The sequence below is a fragment of the Dermochelys coriacea genome, chromosome 8, assembly GCF_009764565.3.
Source record: "Dermochelys coriacea isolate rDerCor1 chromosome 8, rDerCor1.pri.v4, whole genome shotgun sequence".
Lineage (NCBI taxonomy): Eukaryota > Metazoa > Chordata > Testudines > Dermochelyidae > Dermochelys > Dermochelys coriacea.
Window position 1 is genome coordinate 90,377,118 of NC_050075.1, and position 13,094 is coordinate 90,390,211.

Sequence of the window (13,094 nt, forward strand, 5' to 3'; positions counted from 1 at the left end):
CTCCATATGAGAAAATCCTTTTTGCAGGATTAGGTTGTTAAAACTGGAAATGTGTCTATTTGCTCATATGCAGTGCAGGTAGCATTGCCTCTAGTTAAGGCTGCCAGATGTATCCCATTGTAAAATCCTGTTTTCAGTTGCTTAGAACTTTGCCAGACTTTAACAGTTTGGGCTGAAATTTTCCAGGGTGTCTGCCTCAGGCTGATTTGTTTTAGAAAATTTCAGCAAACATGGGTCAGCCATTTCTCCAAATGAGTGCCATAGAAAGGCCCAGAGGAAATTATGATTATGTATGCAGAGCAGAGTTTGAATAGTATGCAGGAAATAAGGCATGAGGGCATATTGCACAATGAATATAAAACATACTATTGAATAGCTGCTCATTTAGGGTGACCGGACATCCTGATAAAATCGGGCTTGTCCCGATATTTAGTTCTTTGTCCAGCGTCCTGACCGATGCACGGTCAGGATGCCATTTGTCCAAATATTGCGGCTTTGGCCGCTCTGGTGTGTTTTTTTTTTCCCCCCTGTGTCCTGATATTTTGTCCGTTTAATCTGGGCACCCTATGCTCATTCAAAAAGCACAGTCCATCCTGGCACTAAATGAGGCAGGGGTCCTGGGGGAAAATACAATGTGATTATGTAATTAAAGACCATATCATAAGGCATATACACAAGAGGGCTGAATTAAGGTTGCACAGGCAGCCTTACTGCTGCCATTTCCTAACCTTTGGGTGTGTGACTTTGCAACATTAATATACCTTTAATGCTGTTTTGGGAATGTTGTTGGAAAGAAATATCCCTCCCACTCCCCATGTACAAATATGAATTGTCCCATGGCTGAGTCAAACAGCAGGAGATTTCAAATTATTCAATTACTGTACCTGGCAGGCCAGCAAAGCTAATAATGAGCTTGAGACATGGAAACTTGAACCGTGACACAGAAGGGTCAGAAAAGGAGTTGGACAGTCTGGAGGAGAGGGACCCTGAACTAATGCTTTTCTCTTTTCTGTAACCTCAAGAGTAAATCTATGGACTCTTGGACATGGATATGATCTGAATACCATGGGTTTTTGGTTTTGAAAAGAATGTCCCTTGTTTAGTTAAGGTCTTTGTGATCTTAGGCTGTTTTGGGTATATTCATATATAGCCCAGAGGATTAGTACAGTGGAATCCACTTAGTGATGTGAAAGTCCATTGAGTTGCATTGTATTAGTTTGGGACTTTAGTGAGCTTCCCTATAGCAGTTGATTGTAATGAGTTCTATATTAGATTGTTTTTAAAAAACTGAGAAAAAGGTAGAGTGTAATAAGTAGGACTCCTTGACCTGCTTTGAATGTACAGTGCCTAACACTGTAATTACTTAGGGGAAGTTGTGCTAAACGTTAGCTTCTTTGCCTCCCTTGTTATATGTTAGTCTACAAATTCATGGCATGGTTCACAAACTCTTAATCCAATGTATATTTTCTATGACAATCAAATATCCCTGACCTGAAGAACAGCTCTGTGTAGCTTGAAAGCTTGTCTCTTGTACAACAAAAGTTGGACCAATAAAAGTAGGGCTGTCAAGCGATTTAAACAAATTAATTGCACGAATACAAAATAATAGAATACCATTTATTTAAATATTTGTGAATGTTTTCTACATTTTCAAATATATTGATTTCAATTACAACAGAGAATGCAAAGTGTACAGTGCTCGCTTTATATTATTATGTTTGATTACAAATATTTGCACTGTAAAAAACAAAAGAAATAGTATTTTTTAATTTACCTAATACAAGTACTGTAGTGCAATCTCTTTATCTTGAAAATTGAACTTAAAAATGTAGAATTATGTATAAAAAATAACTGCATTCAAAAATAAAACAATTTAAAACTTTAGCGCCTACATGTCCACTCAGTCCTACTTCAGCCAATCATGCAGACAAACAAGTTTGGTTACAATTTGCAGGAGATAATTTTGCCCACGTTTTATTTACAGTGTCACCTGAAAGTGAGAACAGGCGTTCTCATAGCACTGTTTTAGCCGGCGCCACAAGATATTTACATGCCAGATGCCCTAAAGATTCATATGTCCCTTCATGCTTCAGCCACCATTCTAGAATGCGTGCGTCCATGCTGATGACGGGTTCTGCTTGATAATGATCCAAAGCAGAGCGAACCATCAGGTGCCACCAGCAGAAGGTTGATTTTCTTTTTTGGTGTTTCGGGTTCTGTAGTTTCCGCATCAGAGTGTTGCTCTTTTAAGACTTCTGAAAGCATGCTCCACATCTCGTCCCTCTCAGATTTTGAACAGCACTTCAGATTCTTAAACCTTGGGTTGAGTGATATAGCTATCTTTAGAAATCTCATTGAGCCTTCTTTGTAATTTATCAAATCTGCTGTGAAAGTGTTCTTAAAACGAACATGTACTGGGTCATCATCTGAGACTGCTATAACATGAAATATATGGCAGAATGCAGGTAAAACAGAACAGGAAACATACAATTCTCCCCCACGGAGTTCAGTCACAAATTTAATTAATGCATTTTTTTTAATGAGCATCATCAGCATGGAAGCAAGTCCTCTGGAATGCTGTCCGAAACATGAAGGGGTGTACGAAAGTTTAGCATATCTGGCACGTAAATACCTTGCAATGCTGGCTACAAAAGTGCCATGTAAATGCCTGCTCTCACTTTCAGGTGACATAGTAAATAAGAATCAGGCAGCAGAATCTCCCGTAAATGTAAACAAACTTGTTTGTCTTAGCAGTTTGTTGAACAAGATGTAGGATTGAATGGACTTGTAGGCACTAAAGTTTTACATTGCTTTGTTTGTGAGTGCGGTTATGTAACACACAAAAAATCTACATTTGTAAGTTACACTTTCACAATAAAGAGATTGCACTACAGTACTTGCATGAAGTGAATTGAAAAATACTATTTCTTTTGTTTATCATTTTTACCATGCAAATATTTGTAATAAAAAAGAATGTAAAGTGAATACTTTATACTTTGTATTCTGTGTTGTAATAGGGGGAGTGAGGAGGTGGGCAGATGGGGGACTGGGAAGGATGATGAGGCTAGTGGCAAGATGGGCCCTAGTGGAGGAGTAGGGAGGTGAGCAGTGAGCCAGCAGCAGGGTGACAAGGAAGGCAGGGGGGGTAGGGCTGCGAACGGGGGAGTAAGGAGGTGAGTGGGGGAGTGAGGAGGGACACAGGAGGCAAGTGGCAGGAGGGGGAGTGAGGAGGGACACTGGAGGCAGGGGGTGTGTGTGAGGTGAGCAGTGGGCATATGGGCAGTGGGTAGCACCCCTCTTTGGGTAGGCTAGCTCTTTATTGGACTCGGAATAGCAGTATATTATACTGGCAGAACTCCTAGTGTGGATGCAATTTATGTTGACAGAACTGTGCTTTTTAAGTATAGCATATTCCATCATCCCCCAAGCAAAACAAGCCATACCCGTAAAGTGCAATTTTGCTGGTATTAACTGAACCTGCAATAGGGGCTTCTGCTGGGACAGCTGTATTGGTCAGGGATCACATCACCTCGCACTCCTGATCAACATATCTATGCCAACAGAAGTCTAATGTAGGCAAGGCCTAAGCTTTCCATTAATTTCCAACTCCATTCCTTTTAATAAATCCATTGGCTTCTTGTTTCTGGTTCAAGAAGAGATCTGCAAAGAATTTTAAAAACATTGGTGTTATGCCCTTTTTGTATATAGAAGGCTTGAAAGGCTTTTTAAAAAATAAAAACATAAACCAGCGGGTAGTGGGGTGGATGTTTTTGCTTTTTGCCTTAGAAATATAAGGAATGTCAAGTCTGATCTTCCCTGGTTTTGCTGATGGACTTCTTGGTGGAAGATCTCACAACTCAATTGAAGATGTGGAAGGGTTAAATCTGTAACCAATAGATCAGGTTCATTAAGCATTAGAGTTAATGCCTCCGGACCTTACTAGAGCAAAAATCCAATAAAGTTCAAAAACCACGAACAAAGAAGTTTTAAAAAGTCTGGCATTTAGAATCCCTTTCTTTTGTTCCTTTACTTCTTGGATGTCATAATTTCACTATGGCCTTGTCTGAATGAGAAAAGTTGCATCAGTGATCTAAACAGATGTGGTTAAACTGGTGTAACCTGTTCATGTAGACCAACTTAAGTTTGTTTGTTTTTTTAAACAGAGTAATGGATAAATATTTACATTAACCTTTTTTGGAGTAATTCTATGCTTCTTGCTATTTCTAATTAAGGAGCAAGCAGCACAATTGCAGAAAATAGTAAATTCCGTAAGAATTTTGAACATATTTAAATTTCATATAATTCATGTGGTAATAAGATATTGTCATTAAAATTCTTCAAGATAACCCAAAATGTAACGTGTGGCTACACATTAGGCTGGAACTAAGTGACCAGGTTATAGGACTTATTGAAAATTTTCCATCAAAAGTGCTTTTCGAAGGAAACTTCCGTTTTTGATTAAATAGTTTTCCACAAGTATTGTCTTTCCATGGAAAAATTTGACTTCTTGTAAAAAATAAATAAATAAATAAAATAAAAATTGTTTTTTAACAAAAAGTTTAAACTTTTGGCAGGAAAACCCATTTTCTGACTAGTTCTACTTTGTCACCTTTCGTGAAAAGTTCTCAAACAACATTCTGCTCAAAAATATTACATAAATAGTTATGTTTTCTGTATTTCTTTTCCTCATACTGTATTCATAGATTCATAGATACTAAAGTCAGAAGGGACCATTCTGATCATCTAATCCGACCTCCTGCACAGCGCAGGCCACAGAATCTCACCCACCCACTCCTACAAAAAACCTCACCTATGTCTGAGCTATTGAAGTCCTTAAATCATGGTTTAAAGACTTCAAGGAGCAGAGAAGCCTCCCTCAAGTCACCCATGCCCCATGCTACAGAGGAAGGCAAAAAACCTCCAGGGCCTCTCCAATCTGCCCTGGAGGAAAATTCCTTCCCGACTCCAAATATGGCGATCAGCTAAACCCTGAGCATATGGGCAAGATTCACCAGCCAGATACCCAGGAAAGAATTTTCTGTAGTAACTCAGATCCCATCCATCTAATATCCCATCTCAGGAGATTAGTCCTATTTACCCTGAATATTTAAAGATCAATTACTTACCAAAATCCCATTATCCCATCATACCATCTCCTCCATAAACTTATCGAGTAGAATCTTAAAACCAGATAGATCTTTTGCCCCCACTGCTTCCCTTGGGAGGCTATTCCAAAATTTCACTCCTCTGATGGTTAGAAACTTTCGTCTAATTTCAAGTCTAAACTTCCTGGTGGCCAGTTTATACCCATTTGTTCTTGTGTCCACATTGGTGCTGAGCTTAAATAATTCCTCTCCCTCTCCTGTATTTATCCCTCTGATATATTTATAGAGAGCAATCATATCTCCCCTCAACCTTCTTTTAGTTAGGCTAAACAAGCCAAGCTCCTTAAGTCTCCTTTCATAAGACAAGTTTTCCATTCCTCGGATCATCCTAGTAGCCCTTCTCTGTACCTGCTCCAGTTTGAATTCATCCTTTTTAAACATGGGAGACCAGAACTGCGCACAGTATTCTAGGTGAGGTCTCACCAGTGCCTTGTATAATGGTACTAAAACCTCCTTATCCCTACTGGAAATGCCTCTCCTGATGCATCCCAAAACCGCATTAGCTTTTTTCACAGCCATATCACATTGGCAGCTCATAGTCATCCTATGATCAACCAATACTCCAAGGTCCTTCTCCTCTTCCGTTACTTCTAATTGATGCGTCCCCAACTTATAACTAAAATTCTTGTTATTAATCCCTAAATGCATAACCTTACACTTCTCACTATTAAATTTCATCCTATTACTATTACTCCAGTTTACAAGGTCATCCAGATCCTCCTGTATAATATCCCGATCCTTCTCCGAATTGGCAATACCTCCCAGCTTTGTATCATCTGCAAACTTTATTAGCACACTCCCACTTTTTGTGCCAAGGTCAGTAATAAAAAGATTAAATAAGATTGGCCCAAAACCGATCCCTGAGGAACTCCACTAGTAACCTCCCTCCAACCTGACAGTTCGCCTTTCAGTAGGACCCGTTGCAGTCTCCCCTTTAACCAATTCCTTATCCACCTTTTGATGTTCATATTGATCCCCATCTTCTCCAATTTAACTAATAATTCCCCATGTGGCACGGTATCAAATGCCTTACTGAAATCTAGGTAAATTAGATCCACTGCATTTCCTTTATCTAAAAAATCTGTTACTTTTTCAAAAAAGGAGATTAGGTTGGTTTGGCACGATCTACCTTTTATAAAACCATGTTGTATTTTGTCCCATTTACCATTGACTTCAATGTCCTTAACTAATTTCTCCTTCAAAATTTTTTCCAGGACCTTGCATACTACAGATGTCAAACTAACTGGCCTGTAGTTACCCGGATCACTTTTTTTTCCTTTCTTAAAAATAGGAACTATATTAGCAATTCTCCAATCATTCGGTACTACTCCTGAGTTTACAGATTCATTAAAAATTCTTGCTAATGGGCTTGCAATTTCAGGTGCCAATTCCTTTAATATTCTTGGATGAAGATTATCTGGGCCCCCCGATTTAGTCCCATTAAGCTGTTTCAGTTTCGCTTCTATCTCAGATATGGTAATATCTACCTCCATATCCTCATTCCCATTTGTCATGCTACCATTATCCCTAAGATCCTCTTTAGCCTTATTAAAGGCTGAGGCAAAGTATTTGTTTAGATATTGGGCCATGCCTAGATTATCTTTAACCTCCACTCCATCCTCAGTGTTTAGCGGCCCCTCTTCTTCTTTCTTAGTTTTCTTCTTATTTATATGGCTATAGAACCTTTTACGATTGGTTTTAATTCCCTTCGCAAGGTCCAACTCTACTCGACTTTTAGCCTCTCTCACTTTATCCCTACATGTTCTGACCTCAATTAGGTAGCTTTCCTTGCTGATCCCTCCCATCTTCCACTCCCTGTATGCTTTCTGCTTCTTCTTAATCACCCTCCCATCTTCCACTCCCTGTATGCTTTCTGCTTCTTCTTAATCACCTCTGTAAGATGCTTGCTCATCCAGCTTGGTCTACAACTCCTTCCTATGAATTTTTTCCCCTTTCTTGGGATACAGGCTTCCGATAGCTTCTGCAACTTTGATTTAAAGTAATCCCAGGCCTCCTCTACCTTTAGATCCATAAGTTCTTCAGTCCAATCCACTTCCCTAACTAATTTCCTTAATTTTTGAAAGTCAGTCCTTTTGAAATCAAAAACTCTAGTTGCAGATTTATTTTTGTTAATCCTTCCATTTAGTTTGAACTGAATTAGCTCATGATCACTTGAGCCAAGATTGTCCCCTACAACCATTTCTTCTGAGAGTTCCTCGCTACTCACCAAAATTAAATCTAAAATGGCATCCCCTCTAGTCGGTTCAGCAACTACTTGATGAAGGAATCCATCAGCTATCGCATCTAGGAAAATCTGAGCCCTATTATTATTACTAGCACTGGTTCTCCAGTCTATATCTGGGAAGTTAAAGTCTCCCATGATCACGCAGTTTCCATTAGTATTTACTTTATTAAAAACATTAAAAAGGGCTCTATCCATATCCAAATTAGATCCCGGAGGTCTATAGCACACCCCAAGCACTATCGTAGGAGAGGCTTTACTAGTTATCTTCCCCAATGTAATTTTTGCCCAGACGGACTCTGTCTTATCCATTGCATCGCTTCTTATTTCTTTACATTCTACCTCATCATTGATATACAATGCTACTCCACCACCTTTACCTTTGTTTCTGTCTTTCCTAAAGAGCACATACCCTTCAATACCTGTAGTCCAGTCATGCCTACTATTCCACCATGTTTCTGTTATCCCTATAATATCTGGTTTCACTTCCTGCACCAGTAGCTCTAGTTCCTCCATTTTGTTACCTAGGCTCCTCGCATTGGTGTACAAACATCTTAATTTTTGCTGTTTGGCCTCGCTCACATTTTGTACCCTATTAGGCACAGTCATTCTACAGCCAGTATAACCTATTAGACCAGTATCCACACCGCCCTTGCTCCTTATATACATTCTCCCACCCACGGCTGTATCCTTTCTTTCTTCGTCTTCTTCCCTCTCAATGCTAGAATCTGGTGTGGTGATTACCTGGACATCTCCCAACCATCTCCCCCTAATTCCTAGTTTAAAGCTCTCTTTATCAGTTGTGCCAACCTCGATCCTAGAAGTCTATTTCCTTCCCTACTCAGATGAAGTCCATCCCGAGAGAACTGTCCTCTGTCCGTGAATGCCTCCCAGTGTCCATACATCCCAAAGCCCTCCTTATAGCACCACTGCCTAAGCCATCTGTTGACAGTCATAATCTTATCACACCTTTGTTGCCCTTCTCTAGGAACAGGAAGGATCCCACTAAAGATCACCTGAGCCTCAATTTCCTTAAGCGTCTTCCCCAGCCTAGCATAGTCTCCCTTAATACTTTCCAGCAAGAATCTAGCCGTATCATTTGTTCCCACATGAAGGATAATTAGGGGATTCTTTCCCGCTCCCTTTAGGATCCTTTTCAACCTCAGGTCTACATCCCGTATCTTAGCACCCGAAGACAGCACACCCTTCTATTCTCTGGATCAGCTCTAGTTACAGGCCTGTCTATTTTTCTCAATAAAGAGTCCCCGATCACATAGACCTGCCTTTTCCTGGTGACGGTGCTATTCTCCAGTCTCTCTCCTGTTCCCTCTGGCTGCAAGTTCTTTCCATTCCTATTTTCCCTTATAATCCTCTTCAACCCATCCTGTATCCTCTTGGGGCTCATATTTGGTGTAGTCTCCCTTGACTCTTCTGCTTTTCCTATAGGACTTGCCTCTCTTCTCTTCTTCCTTACCCTTCCACCTTCAACAAGTACCTGCTGAGCCTCTTCTTTATTTTCCAACTCTGCAAACCTGTTCCTAAGCTCTATTTCTCCTTCACTAGCCCATCTTTTCCTCTGCCTGGTCCTTTTAGTCACATGCTTCCACTGACCACTTTCCTCACCCAGTCTCCCCTCAAAATTCCCCAGCCCTGCTTCCATCTGTGAGTCTGAGCTTTTCCCTTCAGATACCTCATATCTTTGCTCCATCATCTGCTCAAACCCCTTCCTAAACTCAACGAGACTTTCCACCTGCATCTCCAAACCTCGGATCTTTTCCTCCATCAGCTCTATCAGATGGCATTTCATGCAGACAAAACTCTTACCAGGTCCCCCCTCCAGGATCATGTACATACCATAGCTTCTACATCCAGTCATCCTCAATGTGTCTTTCACTACAGGAGTCACTCCCACAGCTGCCTCCATATCTGTCATCGCCTTCCCACCTAAATCCTGTTAATCTGGGAAACACAAGTCACACCAAAAAGACCACCCTCCCCAGCAAAAGCAAACCCCAAACAAGCACCACAACACAAACTCCCCTTTCAAACTCCCACTCAAACTCCCCTGTTTACAGCTCTGTTTGCTGGCTCCTGTGCTTCTGTAGCTGTCTGTGCCACTGCCTGACTGGCTGGCTACCTTTATAGGTATTGCTGCACAAAGACATGACTTCAGTTTTTCAGAATACTTCTGCTTCTCATTCTTATTCCACACCTGTAGTCAAGTGGTCGGATTCTCCTCTGTTACTCCTGTGGAATCCATTCACATACAGTTTACACGTATGTAACTATAGCAGAGTAGAAGATAGCCCATTATCTACTATTTGTGACTTGACAAAGAGCTGGTGGGTGAAAATGATTATTAAGCTACAGAAAGAAATAAGATTTTTCAGATAGGGACGAAATAGCCCGCACAAGCCAATGAACTCTTGAGAAACAATTTTCATACAAAAAGAAAAAGGAGGACTTGTGGCACCTTAAATTGGTTAGCTCTAAGGTGCCACAAATCCTTTTCTTTTCTTTTTGTGGATACAGACTAACACAGCTGCTACTCTGAAAATTTTCATACAAGTATTTGTAGTAATAAAAAGTTAGAAATCAGAAGTACAGAAAAAATTGACATAGCCAGTTTGATTCTAAATGGAATGTGTGTTGGAGTTTTCCAGCAAGCATTCGTGGGTCTGTTTGAAAGTCTATATTTTTTTAACCGTTAGGGTCCCATTTTGCAAAAATCCCAAGGCTTACCATCATGCCCATACACACTCCTTCTGCATATGCTGCTGGTAGCAAGGGTTATGACTTTTGTTGTTGTTGCTCAAATATTACTTTTGGGTGGTTTCTTGGCTTTAGGTTTTTAATATGGTAGGTTTTATTTCAGACTTTGATAAATATTTTAACAAATTGTAGGAATACCATAGAAGAAATCTTAATATAAAATTGTGAAGCCTTCAAGAGGGTAATATTTAAAAAACACAAAACTCTCAAAATGTTTGGGTAATTTACATCTACACATTGTGGCTCTCTTCTGTTATTTATAATGAGATTAATCTACCCCTTGGATCAAAACTGCCTAAAAGGTTGGACCTTGGGCTGAATTTTGGTTGGCTTAAGCCCAGTTCTAGTTCAGATAGGCTATGAAAAGTGAAGCAAGTAGAGCTCATGGATTGAGTAATGGCTCCAAACAATGGGTCTAATTTTAAAAAAAACACACCAGTAGGGGGTCCTCGGGTCATTACAAACACACCTTGGCAAAACCACTATTTGTGGTGGCTATGCTCCATTTCATCTTTGAGATTCTTTAGCAGCTGCCGGTTTATCAGCCTGTCTCCATAAACATGATTAACTTGTCATTGGAAATACCCTATCACTGAACATCACAAATGTCCGGTAGCATTATAGTCACTAAGCATAGCAGATGTTCTGGGGAGCAGAGTGAGGCAATCTTTAAGATAGCTGGGCCATAGTTTTAAAGTTTGAGAGGAGGACTTTAGAGTAGACCTAGAGTAAGACTGACACTATGTGTGCGATTTCTTCTTAGTGTGCACTGTTTAGACGGTGGGCCTCTGCATGCAGCACAAAGAACTTCCACATTTATTTGACAGATAAAATTTGCATAATTTTGCAGAATTTTAAAATATTGTGCACAGAATTTTTATTTCTTTGGTGCAGAATTTTTAATTTTTGGCACAGAATGCTCACCTCCAGTCAAAGGATTATAATCAACGTTCTTCCTCAGTCAAGACTGTAGCATCCTATAGTGAAAGTGAAATGGAGTAGCGGCAGCTAAACCTTGGTCTTTACCGAATCAGAACTCTACCAATTGTGGTGTACTGGAACAGTTACATGTAAGATAGCAGGAGGTGGAGTAGAAAAGGTCTGCCACTACCAGCATATAGAGTCATCATTACTGGGCTGGCTACCAGCCAGTCCTAGGACTATGATTGCCAGTAGCAGCTACTCTTAACAAAACATGCGTGCTGTTGGAGAAAGCATTGATCCTCCAGCCCTACCCCCAGTGACCCAGCACTGTCTGTTAGGGTTGGCATCTTTATCTTTCATGTGGTGGGGAGGCATTTAGTTAATCTGAAATGTACCCCAAAAGTGTTTTAATTCTTTAATTGTATTGGTGTACATAACACAATTGTTATAGCAATGACCGTCATATTCTTAATGAAGACGTACAAAAGAAGCTTGAAATGTAGTGTGTGGATTTTAAGTGATTTTACTCCATTTTTCTTTCAAGACATTGAATTTTGGTACTGAATGCAATAATATCAAGAAGACTATGTAATAAATGCTAAGTTATTGAGCAGACATGGATTGTCCCCAGAAGTTTATTGTAAATGAAAGAGCACTTACTGTTCTTTGGTATTCCTGGAATTGTTACTATAATTGGAAACAAGAGTTATGAGTTAAGTGTAGCAAAAGAGCAGTGTGTTGAAAAGCAATAGGTCTGACTTATTATGAGATTTACAAGAAGCCAGGGTAGGCTTTTTATTTTCCTTTCACATTTTAAAGCTGCGGTACAATTTTTATGCTTGATTATATATGTGCTTGTCAGAATTTTTAATTTTATGGCTTCACAAACATATTAAAATAGAGTATGCTCCCGTTATGAATGACTCTTATCATAAAGGGAGTCTTTATCATTAGGTAAGTTGCCATATTAAAATACTTGCATTTAAATTCTATCTTTCTGTGCAGAAATTATTGGCTTCTTTGCATATCCTAGTAATCTTCTCCTTTATTTTCCCTTATCAAAACCTTGTTATTAGTCAGGGATGTGTCTGGAAACTCTAATTAGGAATTTATAAGGTTTGTGAATGGTAAGGTTCGTGTGATTTACTTGCTAATGTCTGGTACATTGTCATTTTGTATATTTATGTTTGGTAGTATTCAAAATTTGCTAGCCACTTCCAAACACAAAGGAAGATACACAAGATAGAATGTCCGACATGCTCAGGTGTGTGTCAGAACTAAGCTATAAGGGATACCAAGATACATTAAAGTCTGTGGATTGGTATAGGTATAGGATTGAGCTCTAATACCGCTACAGCAAAAAGAATGGTTTCAGAGTAGCAGCCGTGTTAGTCTGTATTCGCAAAAAGAAAAGGAGTACTTGTGGCACCTTAGAGACTAACACATTTATTTGAGCATAAGCTTTTGTGAGCTACAGCTCACGAAATGCATCCGATGAAGTGAGCTGTAGCTCACGAAAGCTTATGCTCAAATAAATTTGTTAGTCTCTAAGGTGCCACAAGTACTCCTTTTCTTTTTAGGCACCACTGGCATTCACAAAGCCCCTGCTCAGTTGCCACCTAACCCTGTAAGTCCATAAATTCACTAGGCATCTAAGTTTCTGCTGTTAAAGTCCCCAAGGTGCCTAAATTTCAGCAACTGGACATTTATGCATCTGCCTAAGTCCTGTTACTGTCCAGGAGCTTGATATCTTAATCATGGGAGTGGCAGAGTAGTGGGGGAACACCTGTCTTCACTGCTGCGTCTGCTCCAGTAGATAGTCTTAGAACATGTCTAACGTCCCCTTCCATCAAAGCTTGCACAAGTGAAAGGGAGCAGGAGGTGTGGTGTGGTGGTGAACCCCCTTATACTCTAGTCTAGTGGTTAGAGAGCACTCACCTAAGAGGTGGGAGACCAAGTTCAAATCCCTGGTCCCCATCAGGCAGGGAGGA

The 13,094-nt window shown here is 39.9% G+C and overlaps 1 protein-coding gene across 3 annotated transcripts in view; it reads left to right on the plus strand.

Annotated features, from left to right (window-relative positions):
- JAK1 (Janus kinase 1) overlaps positions 1 to 13,094 on the plus strand; it is a 110,205-nt gene that overhangs the window by 46,769 nt on the left and 50,342 nt on the right. The gene's annotated exons all lie outside the window — the stretch shown is intronic.